Here is a 20,145-nt window from a genome sequence, read left to right as displayed (position 1 = left end):
TTCACGTCTTACTGAATTCACAAAACTGAAGTCACTCTTGGAAGCAGAAAGAATGTTCATGAGCACCTTCTAGAATTAGACCCATAGTTAAGACTTTCAACCCTCCTGCCTCACTTTTAGACTGCTCTCACTTCAACTTCAGAGAAATCTGATGTCTTTACATTCATAGTTTCACTTATTTTCTGAAAATATTACTAAAAATGTAAATATTAGAAAGGTAGGAGATGGGGTTGTAAAAAGCACCCTGCTTTCTTTCACATCTTGAAAAGATCCATATGGAATGAGACAAGGACTTTACTTCCACTACACTAGGCAAAACAGTCTACTGGTGTGCTAAGAAGACACACAAGGGGAATGTATACTATATTACTGCAAACTTGTAGTAAATGGTAAGTTATCAAGTGAAAGCTCTTTTAACAACTTGCATGAGTATGCTAAATGACATAACTCCATTACCCTAGTTTTAGCCTCTTGCAACTACACTGACACAAAACTGTGCTAATATAGAGGTATAGCTCTTTTGATGACCAAATTTATCATAATCCTAAGAAAAAAAAAWTAAGCCCTAAATCTGCAGAAGAAAATCTGATAGAAAGACCTAGAGTTTGAAAGACACATAACCACCTGGTTAGTAACCACCTATCAACTACATCTATTTACCCTGGAGCCATTACCCACTGTMTTCTGTCCCTCCATCTTAGGAGCTAACCATGCCTCTGCTGTATACTCTGTACTTGAGCAAAGCAATGTTCTTATATACAAAACATGAATTATCCCTACAACTATATTTCTGTCAGTAGGAGAGGAGGAGTAAAGAGAGGAAATGGTAAAACACAGCATCTTCTGTCACTCCTTTTAGCAAAAAAGCTGCATGTAGACATCACAGGGGAGAAACAAGATAAGAAAAAGAAACTAGGGACAAGTGTGTGTCCCAGGGATGTCTCCATAAAATGGACAGATGAGTTAGTACTGGAAAAATTCTTGTAAAGAAATTCCTATCAATAAGCTACCTGTTTGTAGACTAAAACATTGAAAAACACAAGATATAAGAAGAAATGGGAAATAAAGTATACATGGTATCAAGTGTTACGCAATCAGCATACAAGGATTACAAAAATGAGGAGCAGCTTTGATTCTCACGTGTTTAAAATCTGATTGTTCAATCAAGCTTTAGCCTTCTACACTTGCTCATCCACCAGATGGTGCTCTTGGAGCATCCGTGAACAAGATCTGCATACCTCTACGTGTGTCCACAGACACACATACATCTCATTTCATGTGGGTTTTCATATCTGTTTCTGAAGGGACAGTTTAGATATATCTTCCTTAAAAGAGGAGAGATGTCAGATAATTCTTGGCATATAGATTTTTCAAAATTTCCTTAGAAGTCTGACTCATTTTGGCAGCAGTAGCAGCTACAGCCCACCCCCCTCCCAAGGCAGCTGGCATCCTGGGAGTTATCTGGATCTATGAACAGGAGGAGAATGACAGTTTGGCATCAATTAGGAGAGTACACAAACTTTCAAGAAACACAGGGGATTTGTTTTGTTGCCTAAAACATGAGTTTTAACCTGGAAATACTTCAACTCTGCAGAACTGTTTGTTTGTCCTACCGTGATGGAGAAAGCTTGCAGCTGTTCAAATTAATGTGCATGCACTGATGTTTAAACCGGAGAGGATATACAGTAGTCTTCAAAGCTTGATTGGCACATACAAGTAAAATAGGTAATTGGTGTTAATCTCCTAGTGTATTACTACTGCCTTTCATAATACATATATTTTACAAAAATCTTTGGAAAGAAACGCTGTCAGAGCAAATGATGCATCAAATTCAAACAGGCCATCAAGATTGCTAATGGATTTTAATAGCAGCTATTACAGCATAATGGTATTTTCCCAACAGCTGTTTGTTTATAAAATTTTCAGTTTACAAGACCTTTATGTCCAATCCCAGGAGACATCCCTCAATTCATTTATAATCATTTGGTTCAACCTACACATAAGTGCTGTCTTACTCGCATTGTGTGTGTTTGCATATGTGTGTAAGACTCACTACTAACTCCTACAGCACTGAAAAATACAAGGATCCTCATAAACTAAAATAATTAGCACATATCTTTTGACTTTACTGGAAAATACAAGCTTTCAGTGATTCTCTTCTCTTCCTACTCTTGAATCACAGCCTGGATTATAAAGTGTTTTATGTCTCAAACTGACATATCTGTTCAGTTCCATGTACTTACACCTGTTTAAGACTTTGAAACATAATGGAGCAGCCTAAGTGTCATGAAGGCGTAATTGGGGCAACTGGTCAGAAAACACATGGCCTGCAGAGATATCTTACTCCTGGTGCAGAAGCATCAGCTGAGAAAGATCCTGACAGGCTTCTGTCTGAACTAGAAGAACTGCGAGATATAAAAATAAAGAGCATTATATTTTTCCTGATTTTTTTGGATGCATAGTAGACTTGAAATCAGTACGAAATGTGAAACTAGAGCTCTGCCATGCTTTTTTCATTGAGTCATGTTCTGAATTGAACTTTACTAAATATGACTTTTTTAGATAAAACTAAGAAGATAACCAAGTAGATTGACTAGAAGTCAATTATAAACAGAGAGGAAAACCTTATAATTTTATTGAAAGATATTTTTAAACCTTGCACACTTGTAGATGTCTGTTTGCCCAGCTTTTTTCCTGATTCACAAGCTACGCACAGTATAAATTTGTATAATTGTCTTTGCTTTGCTGTTCATGCTAATGGATATATTGTTTCCAGAAACACATATATAATTAATTTTGAACTCACATTGTCAGCAGTAATATCCTGTTAATAACAAACATTGGAGAATCTTTGAGGATACAGGATAAACTACAAAAAAATCACAAACAATGCTCTTTTAGGACAGTAGGTGGCTCTGACTTTCCACAGAAGAAGATTCCTGCTAAAATTCTCAGCCAAGACCCTGAAGTTCATATGCAATAAGCAGCATGTGAAAAGACAATTTGCTAAGTGGGTATCATCTGCAAGTAGTATCAGGTAGCTTAACTGACTTCAGAAAAAAACTCTGATACCTTACAAAAAGGCACTTTTCACCCACATTATGAATATTCTCATGCAGAATTAGCCTACAGTAAGCTTCAGCTACAGATGGGCTCTGTAAATTCACACTCCACCTTCGTACTTGAAGACCTCTGGAGTCAAATAAGCACTCAGCTGTCTCAAGTGATCAAGTAACTTATTAAAAGAAGAATCTTTACATTTTTTATCACAGAGTGCCTCAAAATTCATGGAAACATACACAGAGAGTTACATGCTTCTCTGCTTCCATAAAGAACAAATAAACTGTAGGTCAAGTTTSCTTGGATCAGCAGCGTTAAGATTAAAATGGGAATATTCTAAAGGGAAGGATAAGCAATAGAATGTATTAATTCATTTGAAGTCATTTTTTAATATAAAGAGTTTGAGTAAAAGATGTATTATTATAAACTTCGGAGTTTAAGGTGTAAAACTCTGCCAGCTGGTATCACTGTGATCTAGAAGCAGGGTAAAACTGATAGAAGTTAAAGCCAGGTAGACGCACAGAGACATTACAAGCCAATAAAATAACAGACCCTTTATACAACAAATGATAACTTCCTAGAGTTATCTTCATGGCATTTTCCTTACAAATTCAGAATATTTTAGTAGTTATGTTCTCATTTTTCACTGAGCTCTGCTCAACACAGCATTTGCAGCTGTGTTAGCCATCATAATCAGTATGCTGGCTAAGATGCTCCACCCTAAATTCCCACAACTTAGGTCACAGAGTACTGCCATGATGTGACACAACCACAGCAGAAACAAAGCATTCTTAYATATGAAGCTGTTTTGCAACCTATTTCTTAAGATACATACAGTGCTCAGCTACCTCAGTTGTCCAGGAAGGTTGGAAAACCTTTTTGAGTTTAAAGTGCTGTTTAAAAACTCAGAAGACTGGATTTAATTCTTGCTACTACTACATGCTTCCCATACAATCGCCAGCAAATCTCGCATCTTTCACTCCTTATACCTGCTGACCCGAAGAACTTCCAATCTAACCATACGATTAGAAAGATTCCAAAAAAACAGGAAGGTAAGTATCTGACAGAAGCCTAAACTGAGTGAAAAGCTATCACTACTTCAATACATACAGCACGCAAGAATACTCTCTGAACAGTTTTCTGTAAGGTAAACCAATAGGGAAAAAAAAAAACTCTTTAGAGGTTTYCTTGAATGTTCTTTGTGTTTTCAGTATAGTACAGAACAGTACACAAATATATCATACCATGTTCATATAGGAATATTATCCATGTAGTATAGTATACGGGGTTTTTAACTTTCTGAATAATGCATATTTCCTTGTACTGCTGAACAAATGCTGTATTTCTTGCTTGAAACCGATGGGTGAAGTGAGAATTATGTGCATTRGATTCATAAAGGGGGAAATTGAGTAAATACTAAGGCTCTTTCACTCAATTCATAAATCATTATGGAATCTTTCAGGATTCATAATGCTCCATCAGAATCATATTTCACAGAAATACCATGAGATGTGGTACTTTTTCAGAGTTTATGTCATCAATATATATCCAGTCAAATGCTTTGTTTTGAAAGTAAGAGATTTTTCCATTCCATAGTGCAAAATAAGATACAATACAGAATTTCAACAGGGACAAATACATGCAATGCTGCAATAGAAAACATAGGRTAGCTTTACTAGGGCCACAATAAGCTGGTAGGTTTTAAAAGATAGAGAGATCTTTAACAATTTTGACCAAAAAACAAATACCAATTTATACCAATTCTATTTACTCTTTATATCAATTACTTCAACTTAAAATTCTTTTGTCTCACTGAAAAGAAAACTAGCTCTCATTTATATGTCTCAGTTTATGCATACTTCTCCTTAGTTGTTTCTTAAGAATAAATTATGTACTCTTTGTTTCGAGCYTTTACGGGAACTCATCCTGAACCTAATCATAGAAGTACATGATGAACAGGAAGTGATCCACCACTGCCATAATCATGTTAACAAATTTAGCCGTAGTTTGATTGGTATTGGGTATTATACTAAGAGACAAACAAGTACAGTTAACTGTAATAATGTCTGACAACACTTAGTCCTATCTTTATGGAACGTATAAATACTAAGCAAACACATTCTGCACGTTCTCTAAAACAAGTCTGCATCCTGTGCTTATAAAAAAATTATCCTCTTTTATGTAGAATTTGAAGGTAATTTGAAAATTACCTTGTTTTATGTTATGTAGAACTTTTAAAACATTGAGTATTTGGCTCTCCACTTACTGGGTTAGATTCTGATTTTAATTATATCTCATAAGACGAAATATGGCATCAAATGAGTTAATATAACTCACTGGAGACACCTCACGCTGGAGAAATTGAGATAACAATCTTTAATCAGATATCTTTCCAGAGAAGATGAGCTTTAACGTCTTTCATATTTCTTCCACTTTTACTTTGTATCATTTGGTGAATTGCTTAGGGCTTTATGAATTTTTAGTATTGACTTACTTCACATAAATTAATGGATAAAAAAAAATTAACCTTATAGCAAGATATTTCACTGGAAAACTCAAAACACTGTCCAGGATCCTCATAAATACCCTTATGTCTGAAATGACTTATCTCAGTAGTGACTTGGGCTCAGATTTATTGTACAGTTCATCAACTTCTCAGCATGCTGGATAATGAATGTTTCATTTACATTGCTAATTGCCAAGCCATGGTTCCTTCAACCTTTAACCCTTACGCTTTATCACATTATCACCATATGTCAATATAATTGCATTYAACATTCCATATAACTAACTTTTTCACTAGGTCAAGAGATCCTCCTTCTTCCTCCCTGCCCTCCAAAGCTGTTGTCAGTAGGGTATCAACTACCATGAAAAACAGCATTATACAGATACTGCATAATTAATAAAATTTATTCTTCAACAAAACAAAGCTCCAAACCCAATATAAGCTTTTTTCTTGAACTCTGCATYTGCCTATTTTAACTCAACTACAAGYTTTGCTGTTAAACTTTTATAAAGAGTTTCAACTGTACTTATTGTGATTATAAAACAGTACCAAATATGGCTGAGACRTAATACAAACTATCTCCTGTGCCTGCATGAGATTTTTGTTTGCTAGTTTTTTTTTATCTGTCGCATGAAACAGTTAATTCCACGTATATTATTATCTTGATATATCCTGCTTTGCCTAASTATGTACTTGGTAGGTATCATCCAAGATGCTATCTTAGGCATTTGTCTTATTTGTCTGCTTAAAATAACAGTTTCCCTTCAATGGAAACTGGGCTGTATCTTACCTCTAGRATATCCCACGGACAAAATTTTGTCACTGTACTCCCAAAAGCCCCTTCCTTGCAGTTGACTTTCATCATTCACTTCCATCACAAACACTTTTTTCTGCTCTACGGCCTGYGCTGTCAGTAGGTTTTTTAGCCAGCAAAAATTAAGCCAATTCATGCACAAAATAAGCCATACTGGAAAGGAATTTTGCTGCCAAGTATGATTGAGTCAATTTTACTGCTTTTGATGGAGTAATTATATAAGTCAAGTTTGAGAGAGAAATTACACTCCCAGCTGACACAACTGCAAAAATTCCAGTCTCTCTCTACTCCTTTAAAACAAACTTTGGAAAGATGCCTCTCAGAACAAATCCAAATTTCAGAAAGTTATAAATTTATTTATCAAGAAAGGTCTGAGTGAGGAATCTAGACGAATCTTCAGAAATAGGCAGAGAATTGTATAAAAATTAAAAAAAAAAGGTAAAGACAAAATGGAGTGAGCATAATTGATTCTTCATATGGTAAAAATGTCATGTCACTCAGCCATTTCTCATGGCTCCCATACTCCTCACATACATATATAAGTATGTGTGTGTGTATACATATATTTATATATGTGCACGTCTGCCTATATATACATATATATATGTATGTATGTATGTATGTATATATCTGCTTATGCATGTGTCTGTATATGTGGGGGAGAGTCGGGGGGGTGAAGAGGGAGAGAAGAAATGTGGTATGTCTTTATACGGCATGTAGTGCTCAGAATTAGTCACCTCGTCTCTACAAATCTATGGCATAGTGCTAGCCAACAGCCTTAATTTCATTGATATCACACTTCATACTCTTCATCAAATTTTATGCCACTGCTTATGCACCTTACGAACTCATTCTCCTCTTCTGATCATAATTTCATACATCTTCTCTGACCCTGAGAATGTTCTTTCTGACCAAATGTGTAATGTAACTTTCTGATCCCTGAAAGCTCCCTTCTGCCAACTATCTCCATCATGCAGTTCTATGACAGAAACATTGCTCAAGTCTATGCACTAACACAACAAGAAAATAACCATACTCGAAAAATCTCACACTGTGACTGAGCTGTAAAAGCATGAAATATCCAGCATATGCCCCTCTCTTGTCAGATGTGTTTAGTTAAAAACAAAATATAAAATACTCATTGTACTAGTAAAATCATGAACACAGTGAGAGAGTCTGGAGCATACATAGTAGCAAGGCAACTGGGAACAGAAAACCACTTATTCTGAACAGGAGAAGGATAGGAACTGGGCAAAGGTAAGCAAGTTAGAGCCCTTTAATACAGGCTTGTGGTCCAAGGGTGCACACTTGTCAGAGGCTAGAACTGAGCAACTACGACATACCTTTGAGCACCAGCTGCTGTTAACATGACCCTCTCACCAAGCTGCAGATGATCCCTTCTCAAATAACCCACAGCACCCACCTAGTAAACCTCCTTTAGTCACTCTCCTATTGAGCACCTCCTTGGATGTCAATGGGAAGGACTGTTACTGATCTCTACCAGCTTGGACAGGACATAGTTTTCTGATTTACCTATACATAAAACATAAGAAAAGGCTGGAATCAGAACCACTAAAACACTTTGAATTAGATCAGCACCCCAAATTATGTACTTTTCTTCTTCAAAGTGTTTCTATCCATTAAATACATATTAAAAAAAAATAAAAAGTCAAATTTCAGGTTACTGCTGGGAAATGAATATTCCTGCATTTATCCACACAATGTACCTGCTGAAACTCATTTCCTTAACTACTTTCTTTCCTTAACTACTTTCCTTAAAGGAATTCCTAAATATGAGAAACTTTGAGCAGTGTATGCCAAACTGTGTTTCTCAATAGATTTAAGCTTATTGTGCTAATTCATTTCCAGCTGCTTCTGTGGAATCAAACTTTGTTTTTATATTAAAAGATAACGTTATTATCACATTTTGTGAAGAATAATGGCATCAAAACAGACACATCACTGGCTGTGCATAGTACCATTTGAAAATATGCTTGGTTTTTGAGTCTCTAATAATGAGTCAAAGATACAGCCTAATTCAAGGTCACTTTAAAATGTGTTTAGGATTCACAATGATTGCAGGTACAGTATATATGGGCTCCCCTGTCCCTTAATTTACATAAACCTCCAAACTGTTTCCAGTCAGCAGATCCTGTCGATAGATCTTTTTCTAGAATGGTCAAGGGTAAACCCACAGAGCCCAAAACAGGCACCAGGGGCACCTTAACTGGTTGATATCAACAGGATTTTAGATGCATAAATAGAAATAAGCAACAGAACTATTTAGATGGTTCTGCTCACCAGGGCATCTTGAAAAACTCACTTTGRATTTTACTGTTATGCTAGAAGTCCACAGGAAGTGAGGCTGAGGTTTGACTTCTGAGTAAATATTGGTTTATACTAAAAACACAACTCCATCACCTCAGAGGATGTGTGTAAGTGTAACTGACTGGAACACTCTAAACAATTAGGCTAATGATATACATCAAGGAAAAATTCACTGTAGACGATAAAACAACTTGTATTTGCTATTTATTCATCTACGAGTATTTACAGATTACTTCATGGAGAAGATCAAGATGTAGCACACCAGAGTGTAAAATAGCCAAAATGAGGAGAGAAACAAAATGAACACTCCAATCAACTCCTATTCAAAAGACTGAAAAAAAGAAAAATCTAACACACCTGAGAGAACTAATGTACAAGTTAAATGCACAACCTGCAGATCTCTCTGCAGATCAGTGGAGAATGTTCCAAAACAATGTTTAGTAGGATCTAAAAGAGTTGGGTATTTATCTGAATAAGACAGAGACCTGTAGGTGCAGGGGAAAAGGTATTGTCTGTTAAAAACTAGCAAGAAATGTTGTCTATTTCATGACGGTTCAGTGCAGGATTACTGCACCTTCTTCTAAATCTGAACTGTGCACAGCTCAATTACTTGGCTAGCATTCTTCATATCTGGAATGGGTATGTGCAGGTTCCTTGCTGAAAGACAGAGTATCTAAACAGCAAGGAAAGGACATGTATTATCAAGGTCTGTTGTACAAACCATAAGGCAGAGGGCAGGATTCAAATCACTTTTTTTTTGAAATATTTTCTTCTATATTTATTTCCTGTTTGTAATCACAAGATCAAGTGTGCAATGGCAGTGATTTCTAGTTTCAGAACAATAGATCCGTTCATGCAGTGGAGCTCCTTTTGGCAGACGATCATGTGCCTGTTCCTAACTGTGAAACAGAGATGTTTAACACAGCAATGCAGACTTTCTCCTGTGAAAAATCTTCTCATTCTCATTCGTTTCTCAGCTGGAAACACTGCTGAAAGAGCACACTTGGGTTGCTGGTACACGCTCAGTACTTTGAGCTCAACACCAGCCGTTTGCCACACAGACATGCTAAGGAATAGGGTTGACAAAGTTCTCAGATGTCCCTGAAAGACAGTTAGAGCAGCAAAGTCCCTAGAGGGAGAAGGCAGCCCGCAGAGAGAGAAAACACGCAACAGTAAGAAGAAGCCCCAGGATTTCATGGAAGATGGGAAATTTTCAAAACATTGATGCTGTGAGTTTCCACGGTTTTAAAGTCTGGAGAAAAATCCATACCATTATTTATTTTATGTATTTGTCTTTGCCTTTCCAAATTCTAGCAGTGGAGCAGAGCATCAGCACATTCATTCAGCTGGTGCTGCTCCTGTGGAGGGAGTCCCAGGGAAAAGCTAAAGCACCCACGCCACAGCAAGAGCAGCAATGTTTCCGCCAATTGCCTTTCATGGGGATAACATGGCTCTGGGGGCCTGACAGCATGCCACAGCGGAGTATTTACACACTACCATACAYGCACCCACAAATCAGTCTCATGGCAAGAAAAACACAAGATTTTAATCTTCACAAACCCTCCACAAAGGTGCAGATAGGTATAAACTCAATTAAATGCCCCAATTGCATGGACTGAACCTGAATATGCCTAGTTCAGTTAAAAGAGAAAAAGAAAAAACTTGGAGGGAGAGAGGAATATTAATATTTTCATTGCCTTTTTTTTCATATTCACTCACTGTGTGTTTACCATAAATTAGACCTGCTGAGAGTGTGATGCTGAGCAACCCATATGGCAAATACTCAACTGAGAGATGTAAAAGGGAAATCACATTTTTGTTTCTGAATTATTTCTAATCCCTTTTTTAGAAAGTCTTGTTTAAYAGCAAATGCTGAGAAACAACCCTGATAGTGCTATTTATAAATGGAAGAAGAAATGATAAGCAAACTTTTAAAGCCAAAATAATGCATTTTCAGTAGGATATAATTCAGTACATGATGAAAGCAGACAAAAGATAGCACTTAATCAAGGACAGTTTTCAGTTAAGCTTTTTTGGTCTTAAAGCACAATTACATGGCTTCACTGAACAATACTTCCATTTGTACAATTGCCATTTTTAATTCAAACTGATCCCTGCATCTTTCTTTAGACTAAATAATCTACAGCTAGTGTAAATAGATGGTGGTCTACCAAGCAAAGAGTTGACCTAACAGTTCTCATTTGGGTGGAAAATTAATCCATTCCAACCTGTTTCACTTCTAGTCTGTGACAAACACTCAGAGAATGAATCAGCAAACACAGACGTCTGGCTTCTATTAAACCTGGAAAAATCAATTTCTGGGTACAGAATCTAGGCACACATTGCCAGCTAATCTCTCTGGCAAGCTTTCAGTGGGGGGAAAAAAATGCAAGAAGATTCCTTCTTGATTCTGTTTTTCTCTGTGTTTCTCTAAGTCTTTCATTGGAGAGCTGTGCTTTCTGACAGTTTACTGCAAACATGATTAAGAAAAAGATAACAAAACAGTAACACAGAAACGGGGATACACAATCATGTTATAGAATATCTAGCAGTGAGGTATGTAATTCTACGAAAAGAACCAGATTTGACAATATACAGATACAAATTACTGGATTTTGCTGGCAAAGGTAGAATCTAAGGTAGGAGAAATTTTCAGCTGGTTAAATTGTTCACTCAAACAAAGAGGAAAATTCACCTGGCAATCAAAATACAAAATTCTGCCAAACTCTCTTTCCAATTCTACCCCTAACCTTCCTTCTTGACTTGAGCCAAAAGACTGAGTAATTCTTACTCAGATTCGTAACTTATGTTTTATGAAATGAAGATCGGGAGCAGCATAATCACATTTAAAAGCAAGAATCTAGCCCTATTTTTTATACAAACACTAATAAGAGAACTTGGTGGTTTTRTCTAAAATTAGAAGAATTACAGTAAAATGAAAAAGGAAAATCTCTCCACACCTACATTTCCAGTCAAATCATGATTTTGTTATTAACCATACTTCACAAATATAGAAAAGTTTATGAAATTCAAATTACTGAGATTCGTTCTTCAAAAAAATAGTTTAAAAAAGTAAAAATAAATAAAGTAGTTTTTAGAAGGAAAAAAATGCTAAAACCTATTTGAGATCTTGAATACTTCCTGTTCTTTTTCATCATCAATAAATTAAACTATACTTAGTGACCTTAAACAAAACTATAATTATTTAGAAATGGAATGACTTTCAGGACTAAAAAATAAGACATTCATCAACATAATTTCTTACRAAAAATGTATTATAACTCTCAATCCCTGAAGCACTATATATCATCTCTAAGTAACCTTCTCTCTATTCTTTATGTATAAAGGAAAATGGTCAAAAAGTATTGCAATAGTTGCAAGATACACAGGAGTTCTGAACTTTAGCTTTTCTCTGTCAAAGAGCCCGTATTAGACTTTACCTGTATTCATGTGAATACAGAAAATAAAATTTACACAAACAATCCAGCTTATGGAGTGGCAGAAGAATGGATTTTTTTGATTAATAACACTTATGCAGCAGCTACGTCATGAAAAATGCATTTAGTCAGAGAAGCACTAAAGCCATGAATAATTCTGGATAGGGAAGCAGTGATATTTTGGAGAAAAACTTTATCCATGTCCTACAAAGAGAGAAAGAAAAGTTACATTTCAGGGTAAAATTACTGGAAGACTAAGTCTGCTCAGAAATTCTTAATTCAAATATTCAGGCAAGGACTGAAGGGTATAAACTTGAATCATTCTGTGTATCTTCGTYCCTGTACTAAAACAAAACAAATCGTCGAGTTCTAAGATGCAACACCTGACTCCCAAGAAAGCCTCAGAGTGCACTCAGTTACACGCACTTACACAGTTATAGGAACGGAACTGCCTGGTTATCATCTAACASGAGTACATGAATGTTGGGGAGAAACAAAGAAAAAAGGAAAAGAAAAGAAAAAACACCTTATGGCACATTTGATCCAATTCAAAATTCCAAAACATTCCTACATCTTAAAATGATTAAAATCTTCAGAACTGGGTTCCTTATATGCAGCAGAGGACATAAAATTAAATGCTGTGTGCTAATAACAGAGTTTATCAGAGTATTTGTAAGTAGTAATGCTTAGTTCAAAATGTAGGCACATGCTTTGCTGAACAGATGGAGCAAAATTAATATTTCAAAGCATGGTAGATATATTTTGTTGTTTTACTCCAYCAAAATATCACTATTCTAAACAATTATTGCATGATTTAAAACATTTTTTAATTTYTAAATGAAAAATCTAGAGAAAGACACCTTCTTAGTAATATTTTGTATCTATCTGGCTCTTCCTGTGGCTAGAATTGCTGTTTTCTGTAGTAATGCAATACTAACATCGGTAAACTTGAAAGAAGTCATTCTACTTGTAGCTTAAATTATTTCATAATCTTGACTCAATATTTTAACATTCTAATTAGGTAGTTTCCCATACAATAGCAAAGAGGAAAACATATACTAAATAGCAAAAAAWGAAATTCAAGCTTTCAATAATATTTATACTGCTACAAGCACTATTGTCAGTTCCTTTATTTTGAAGCCAGATCAGATATTAAAATATTAATCATCCAAATTGATTTATATTGATATAAGTAGTGTATGACATTTCATATAAAAATCTCTTTTTATGCTGAATATTTCTCAAAACAGCACCTCCCGCTGTCAATGTCTATGCCCCATGAACAGCTGAGCTGAGATGCTACTGACAAGAACTCGAAGAGTATACAAATGATAAATTAGGTAGCTTTGTAGAAGTCAAGAATGCAATCCAATAATGATACTCTAAATACAATCTTACTTAGTTGAGATATGGAATATTACAGACTGTATTTCATAAAGGAACTATTTATGTACAGAAGCAAATATATTTTGTGTACAAAAGAAAAGGTTATCAACACACTTGTGAATACAAGCACATTTGTGTTGTAAATGTTAACAGAATAATCTAATACATATATGTTTATTCATTTTATAATTATCTCTGTTATTTTCCGTTGTTTATTACATTTTGAGGCAAGATTGACCAAAAACAGTACTGGCAAAGCAATAAACAATAACATGGGCCAAATTCAGAACAGATGTCACACAAAATACAACAGATGAAGTCTCTTCAAATTTCTTCAGGCACTGCAAATGAAAACCTCCCAAATCATGTCAAGACATACTATTTCAAAACTAGTATCACTGTATGCCTTGTGCATTCTTAAGAGRTGTTGCGAGTACAGGATCTCTGATGCTCTTGGTTTATTGCATGATTGATGACATCAGTACAGAATAAAATAATAAACTACATCTCACAAAAATGACTGTTGAATAAGTCATGATCGCAATGTCTTCAAGCACAGGTGTCAGCCAGTTTTACAAATTCACTTTTTTAAAAAACACACCAAGAGACCCTAACAAACACCCTGTCTGATATCCTGCACGACTTCATTCAGAATACATCTCACTGAGCAGGAGAACTTTAGCCCATATCATCCCTTTGAGCCTCAGCATATCCTTTGGAAAGGATCTGGTCTTGATTTTAACACTTTAAGCAATACTGGTAATCACTATAATCAGTGTCATTGCTGCTGCCATTTGATCTCACATTAGTCAGCCAGGAAGCACTTCAGCATTATCTAAGGTTCTCCCTGCCTTCCCACCAGCTTCCTTTCATATCTGTAGAGCTGAATAAATAATTACAATAGGGAATACAGCAGGTCTGCCTCAGCTCTCCCACCTTGGATTGCATTCATTACAACTGCACTGCTGAATCTGACCTGAGGCATCAATACAACAGCTATCATCTTCCAGAACCCTGGACTCCGACATTTAAACATGAGTATGATATTTACATTAATGTATTTTTGACAGCACTACTCAGTCCTTTACGGTGATGACTTAACTCTCTTAATACTTCTAGAAAAGCAAAAGAAAGTATATTTAAGCTCTGTGTACTACGTATGTTACACAWTTACCTACAGGCAGATCTCACACATTGACATTTTAAGACCTTAATTAAGACTGATTTATTTACACATGATATGTTTTCAACTCTCAKAAATGATATATTTAATATTTTATTTTTAAACATAATTAAAAAATAATATATAAATATATACATACTGCAAATGCAATACAGATAACAAATTCATTTAAGCCCATTTATGCACATTAGTGACACACCATGTGGCAGAAAGACTAGGACTACAAGAAGACCCCTTGGCGATTTATTTTATATTAAATCCCTAATGGCCTCCTCTCATCTTCGCAAAAATATGCACAAAAGTCCAGACTATGCAGCCATTGAAATGAATGGTTATTTATTTGCTAAACGAGAACCCTATGTTTAATGTTCCTTAGACATAAGGTAGTCTGCAAAAGTCGCATTCCTACAGCTCCATACATCATTTATTTTACATACCCTAACTTCTCACAACAGGCATCAGAAAAATATCTCCTAACAGCACTGCCATTGTAAGTTGCTGAGAATTTTGTTTCCAATTCCATTACTGGAAGAATAAATGTTACAATGTTTACTTGTTTTTTTTCCCCCTTTTGTTTTGCTTTTAGCATTAAAAACAAATTCATGGATCAATCTGATACCATTTAAAATATGCTTGCATTTATCCTGAAAGAAAAAAGTTCCCAAGTACAAAACTACASTCAGATCATTAGAGGCAACAAAAGTTCAGCCCTTCAAACAAACATGCCGCAGTCTCATTTAACTGTGTGCATTAGTCCACCTAGTCTAATAATTTTTTACATACTCCAGCTGAGATAGCTACTTGCTTTATTTCACAGAAATATTAAAAAAAGTTCTTCATAATAAGCAGACAAATTTGTCAAGATAAGCATAGTTGTACACCTTATTGCTACTACTATTCCAATTTTAAGACATTTTGCAAAAATAGTTTGAAAATTAATTCACCTCTCTGAGATAAGACTACTTGTTCATTAGAAGGCAGATCCACTGGGCTCCCAAACTCTCCTAAATTTTCTAAGTTAGACTTGCTGTAACAGCCCCTGTGAGTTTCTTTAAGACACACAGCCTTAAGGAAGTAATCTGATGCATAAGCCACAGCCTTCCCTAGGATAGTACTGCTCACTGTGACACCATGAACTTGCAGGTCATTTTTCTYGGGCAGCTTGAGGCATGGTAGCAGCTTCCAATGAGGCTCAGATATTTTCTCTAAATCTCTTGGTTGGCACTCATTTAGAGGTGTCTCCAAACTTGCCATACTTTAGTTGGCAAGTTAGGTTAGAGAAATTGTACAGCCTGCAAGTCTCAGCAATGCTTCAAAATCAGCATTGCCCAAGCCACAGTAACCTTTCTCAAGACACACCTGGCTCTGGCAGGATCACCAGCAGCATGTATTCAGCAAGTCATGCTGTCTTCACACTACCTGGAAACMATCCTTATAAAGTACTGAGATATTGTGGTCAGAACCATAAGTATCTTTGCAGATCATTCAGCCTTCAGATATTCCCTGTAACCCGGAATATATTTATTCTCTTACCTTTAATAGGCAATACCAAAAAATCATGAACCCTATTTTCAACAGACTGCCTTGATACTCCCTGGAGAAACTTGATTTGATATCTCATTATATACTGCAAGTTTTGTGAGCAATTAGAGTAAATTTTAAAGAATCAAAAGATTAAGGGCTTAGTCCAACGAATATCTTACCAAGCTTCAGTATCATGAGCCATCTGAACTAAACTGAAGACTCATGAAACCTGTATCTTTTTCTGGCACACAAGATTTATGAAAGGGAAGAATGGAGAGTTCAGTTTACAAACTAAGCACTAATTCTCCAGGAAAAAAAAAATAAATAAAAAGAAGAAGAAGAAGAAGAAGAAGAAGAAGTATGACTTTCCCAGGAAGTCACATTAAGGTATTTCTCATTTGCAAGAGCATTCCAGCAGAGAACAAGCAAAATATACTCTCAGGATATAGCATAATGTAATAGAAATGAATTGTAAGGCATGTATTGAATTTGCTACAATATCCTATGAGTAATCATTATTATAACTTGAGGAAATTTTCCTGTGATGACAACAAAAATATTAATGGTTTGGGCTCTGTTAATTTTCTTTTGTCCCCTTGTTGAAAAAAAGGCTGCCGTGCATATGAGATTAGTGAAATGATGTGAAATAGATCACAGATTCAGGTCACCTCTGATTTTAACCTACAGTCCCAGTGTCATTTAACTACTTTTTGCTCTGGTTTCCTGCATTTATCTCAGAAATGGAAAGCTACAAGTACACAGATTCTCAGAAACCTAAACTTGCCTGCATGAAATGCCTCCCCTGCCTTTATCACTAACCCTAATGCTTTCTTTTCTTTTGTTCTGCCAGCAGACAACTCCTAAGCCAACAGACAGTGGATCCAAATCACATCAATATGTACACAGAAATAAAGTACATAGATTAATTACATTACTATTATTTGTATTCATGACTTCCTTCACGAGACACTTTGGACAGCAGGAGCACGCCTAGGTGTCATAGGTTTCTGAGTATTACCATGCAATAGCATTTGTCGTAATTACAAGCATTAACTTACAACAGATGATGTGACTTATTCATTACTGCCATTTCCTTCTTTATACAAAACTAAACAATTTGGAAAACTCTAACATTACTAATAAAAATAATAGGTTTATAGCAACGTATCTGACCAAACAGATCTCAACACCTCAATCAATTCACAGCACATTTACAAAATAAGTTATTAGTATCCTCAGTGACAGAAGGGAAACTGAGATAACAAACAATTTATCTAACATAAGAAATYTGTGGCAAAGAAAAGAACTTAGCTCCATGCCAAGATTTGGCCAATAAAAGCATCTCAGGAATGGAGGATAGGTCAGAACTTACTTTTAATAAAAATTAGTAAAACTTATCACAGAACAGCTTTAAGAACAGCTTAGAATCATTTACGTATGTGCTACTGAGATGTGGCACTTCAGTTAGAGTATCAAACTTACTGTTCTTTGACTGTCTTTACACTTATGAAATGATGACTGAAATCAGAGCTTGAACATTCAGCTACAGCGCTTTTCCTCTTCATAATACACACCAAATGCAGAAGGAGATGCATGCCTGTTGACAGCATACTCTACCTGCACTAGGTATAATCATACAATCATCACCTTCAGTCATTGCAGTATCATCTTCATGAGAGAACAATAAATGCTATTGGACTGTTGAACCAAAGCAAATAATCAAGACTACAGAAAATACCATAATGAAAGAAGCTTTTATAGATCTGTTCATTCAAAAAACAACTCGACCTTGTGAGATTCCTTCCTTCCGAAGAAGTAAACACATTAGAGATCCAATACCTGCAACAAAGCCAAGTCCACGCTTCATGTTTCCTTGATGTTTAAGTATTGGCTCCAGAGCACTTTGTAGATGGACAGCAAACTGTACCCCTAATTATTAAAAGAAATCTTGGAGTCTATTAAGGTCTCTATACATTCTGAGTTCACAACAGAAACCTAAACTGAGTAGAGGCTCAGGTCCAGTTAGGTTTGTTTGTAATTCCCTCACATAYACTACACTTCCAATACTGGGCAAAGTGTGAACTAGCACAGAACATTTTTACAGGCCACCTGCTTCACCATGGTGCAGACCATAAAATCCATGGCTGCTAATGAGAACAAGGCAAAAACTGTCCTGTGCTGGTCAAGCCTTGTAAATCAGAGTCAGAAACTGTCTGAACAAAGTGCAGTAGCACAGCAAAAGCAAAACTAATCTCCAGCCCAACAGTGATACTAAGAGTCCTTTTGGTACAAAGTGTGACTTTGCAAACACAGTAACCCCAAAAAAACACTTACATATCCAAAAAAAAAAATAGCTCCTTCTAATGAAAACTGTTCACAGCAGTACAACACAGAGTAAACCATTGAGATATCCCTAAATTCCAGATAAATCCCATCAAAAATGCTAGTAATAAGATTCCTTAACAGATTAGAAATTATCTAACTTTTGGAAAACCCTGATGATTATTTATTCTCTTTAGAGAATAAGTTGAACCTCCTTTTTCTTTCACAATGGCCTCTAGGTATGTCCTAACAAAATAGCTGTTAAAGATATTGCTTGACCATCAAATCTTGACAATCCTTGAAGCGTGGCATGCCAGCATCAAATGCTATACAGTTACTGAAAAGAGTATGAAAATTTATCAGCTTTTAGAAATACAAAATGCAATCAAATGTATTTTGTGAGTGACAGCAAAAAGAAATGCAAGTTTTAGATTATGATTCACTTAGTATGATTGCAAAGTACTAAAGATGAGTTCAACTGTGTTTAGAGTTGTAGAGTAAAAGGCCTGCACTCTATACAGTCTATTAAACAAGATTAAGAGTAAAATAAATAAAAAGAAGATATAATGCTAAAGCTAGCTCCTAATTCTAAGCCCAGTGTGTCTACCATTCACTGAAACTGACCGAATGACAGACAAAAGTTCCAAATTCTAGTAAGGATTTTTTTAAAATCCCATTTCCTCTTCATGATGTTTATCTTACAACATCCCCATCCACTTTTCTCCCAATCTTAGTAGAATTTTCAGGATCAAAATCAGTGTTGATAAAGCAGTTTAGTGGTTTGTGAAGACTGCTTGGCATTGAGAAACTAATTGGATTCTACTTCATTTCTTGACATTTTGCTACACAGATTGTGTGTATACAAACTGAAGAAAATAAAGTAGAAATCTGTGGATAATTATCAGCTCAACTGCACTAAAGATGCCTTCAACCTCGGAAGCATCTTATCTTTTTGTAAAATGCATCACAAAAAACATTTTGTAAGAAATGTCACAGGAAATAAACAATTAGGAAGTATTCAAGTCATTAATATCATCTGAAGTTAAAAAGAATTTTAAAATTACATGCGAAAGCACAAGAAGATGACTTATTTTGCATTTTATTTATGAATGGATGTCTTCTAGGCAAACTGTCAGACTGTAAATTGCAAAGATACACTACATAAAAGTGCTTCTCTGTTGCTGATATTTGCCCCAACTACCTCCTTTCATGATTAACTAGTATATGAATATGTAAACTCTCATCAGAAGTAATACTGCCATTCCATTATTTATTCAATGAACTAAAATATTTTCACATAACAACTAGTACTATTTATATGTACTTAAATTATATAGCTACAYAGTATACAGCTACTGAAATCTGTAATATAAATGGTCTTGAAATAACGAGATAATACACACTACACAGGACTTTTCTCTAAGCAGTTATAAAATGCTTGGGACCGGTCAAGAAAGAAAATCTAAGCAGCCTACCTTGGTGATACTCATTAAGACAAACATACCATTTTGATCCAAAAGATGCAAAATCCTAAGAGTTTCTGCCTCATCTAGGTTCTTTTGTTTATACGAACGTTTCCATGTAG

At 35.5% G+C, this 20,145-nt stretch overlaps 1 protein-coding gene across 1 annotated transcript in view; it reads right to left on the bottom strand.

Annotated features, from left to right (window-relative positions):
* The window catches only part of PRUNE2 (prune homolog 2 with BCH domain), a 128,232-nt gene that overhangs the window by 78,401 nt on the left and 29,686 nt on the right, over positions 1 to 20,145 (bottom strand). The gene's annotated exons all lie outside the window — the stretch shown is intronic.

The sequence above is a fragment of the Rhea americana genome, unplaced genomic scaffold, assembly GCF_003343005.1.
Source record: "Rhea americana isolate MKP2758 unplaced genomic scaffold, rheAme1 scaffold_11, whole genome shotgun sequence".
Taxonomy (NCBI): domain Eukaryota; kingdom Metazoa; phylum Chordata; class Aves; order Rheiformes; family Rheidae; genus Rhea; species Rhea americana.
The sequence above is the reverse complement of the archived record's forward strand: the minus strand, read 5'-3'. Positions and strand labels throughout refer to the sequence as shown.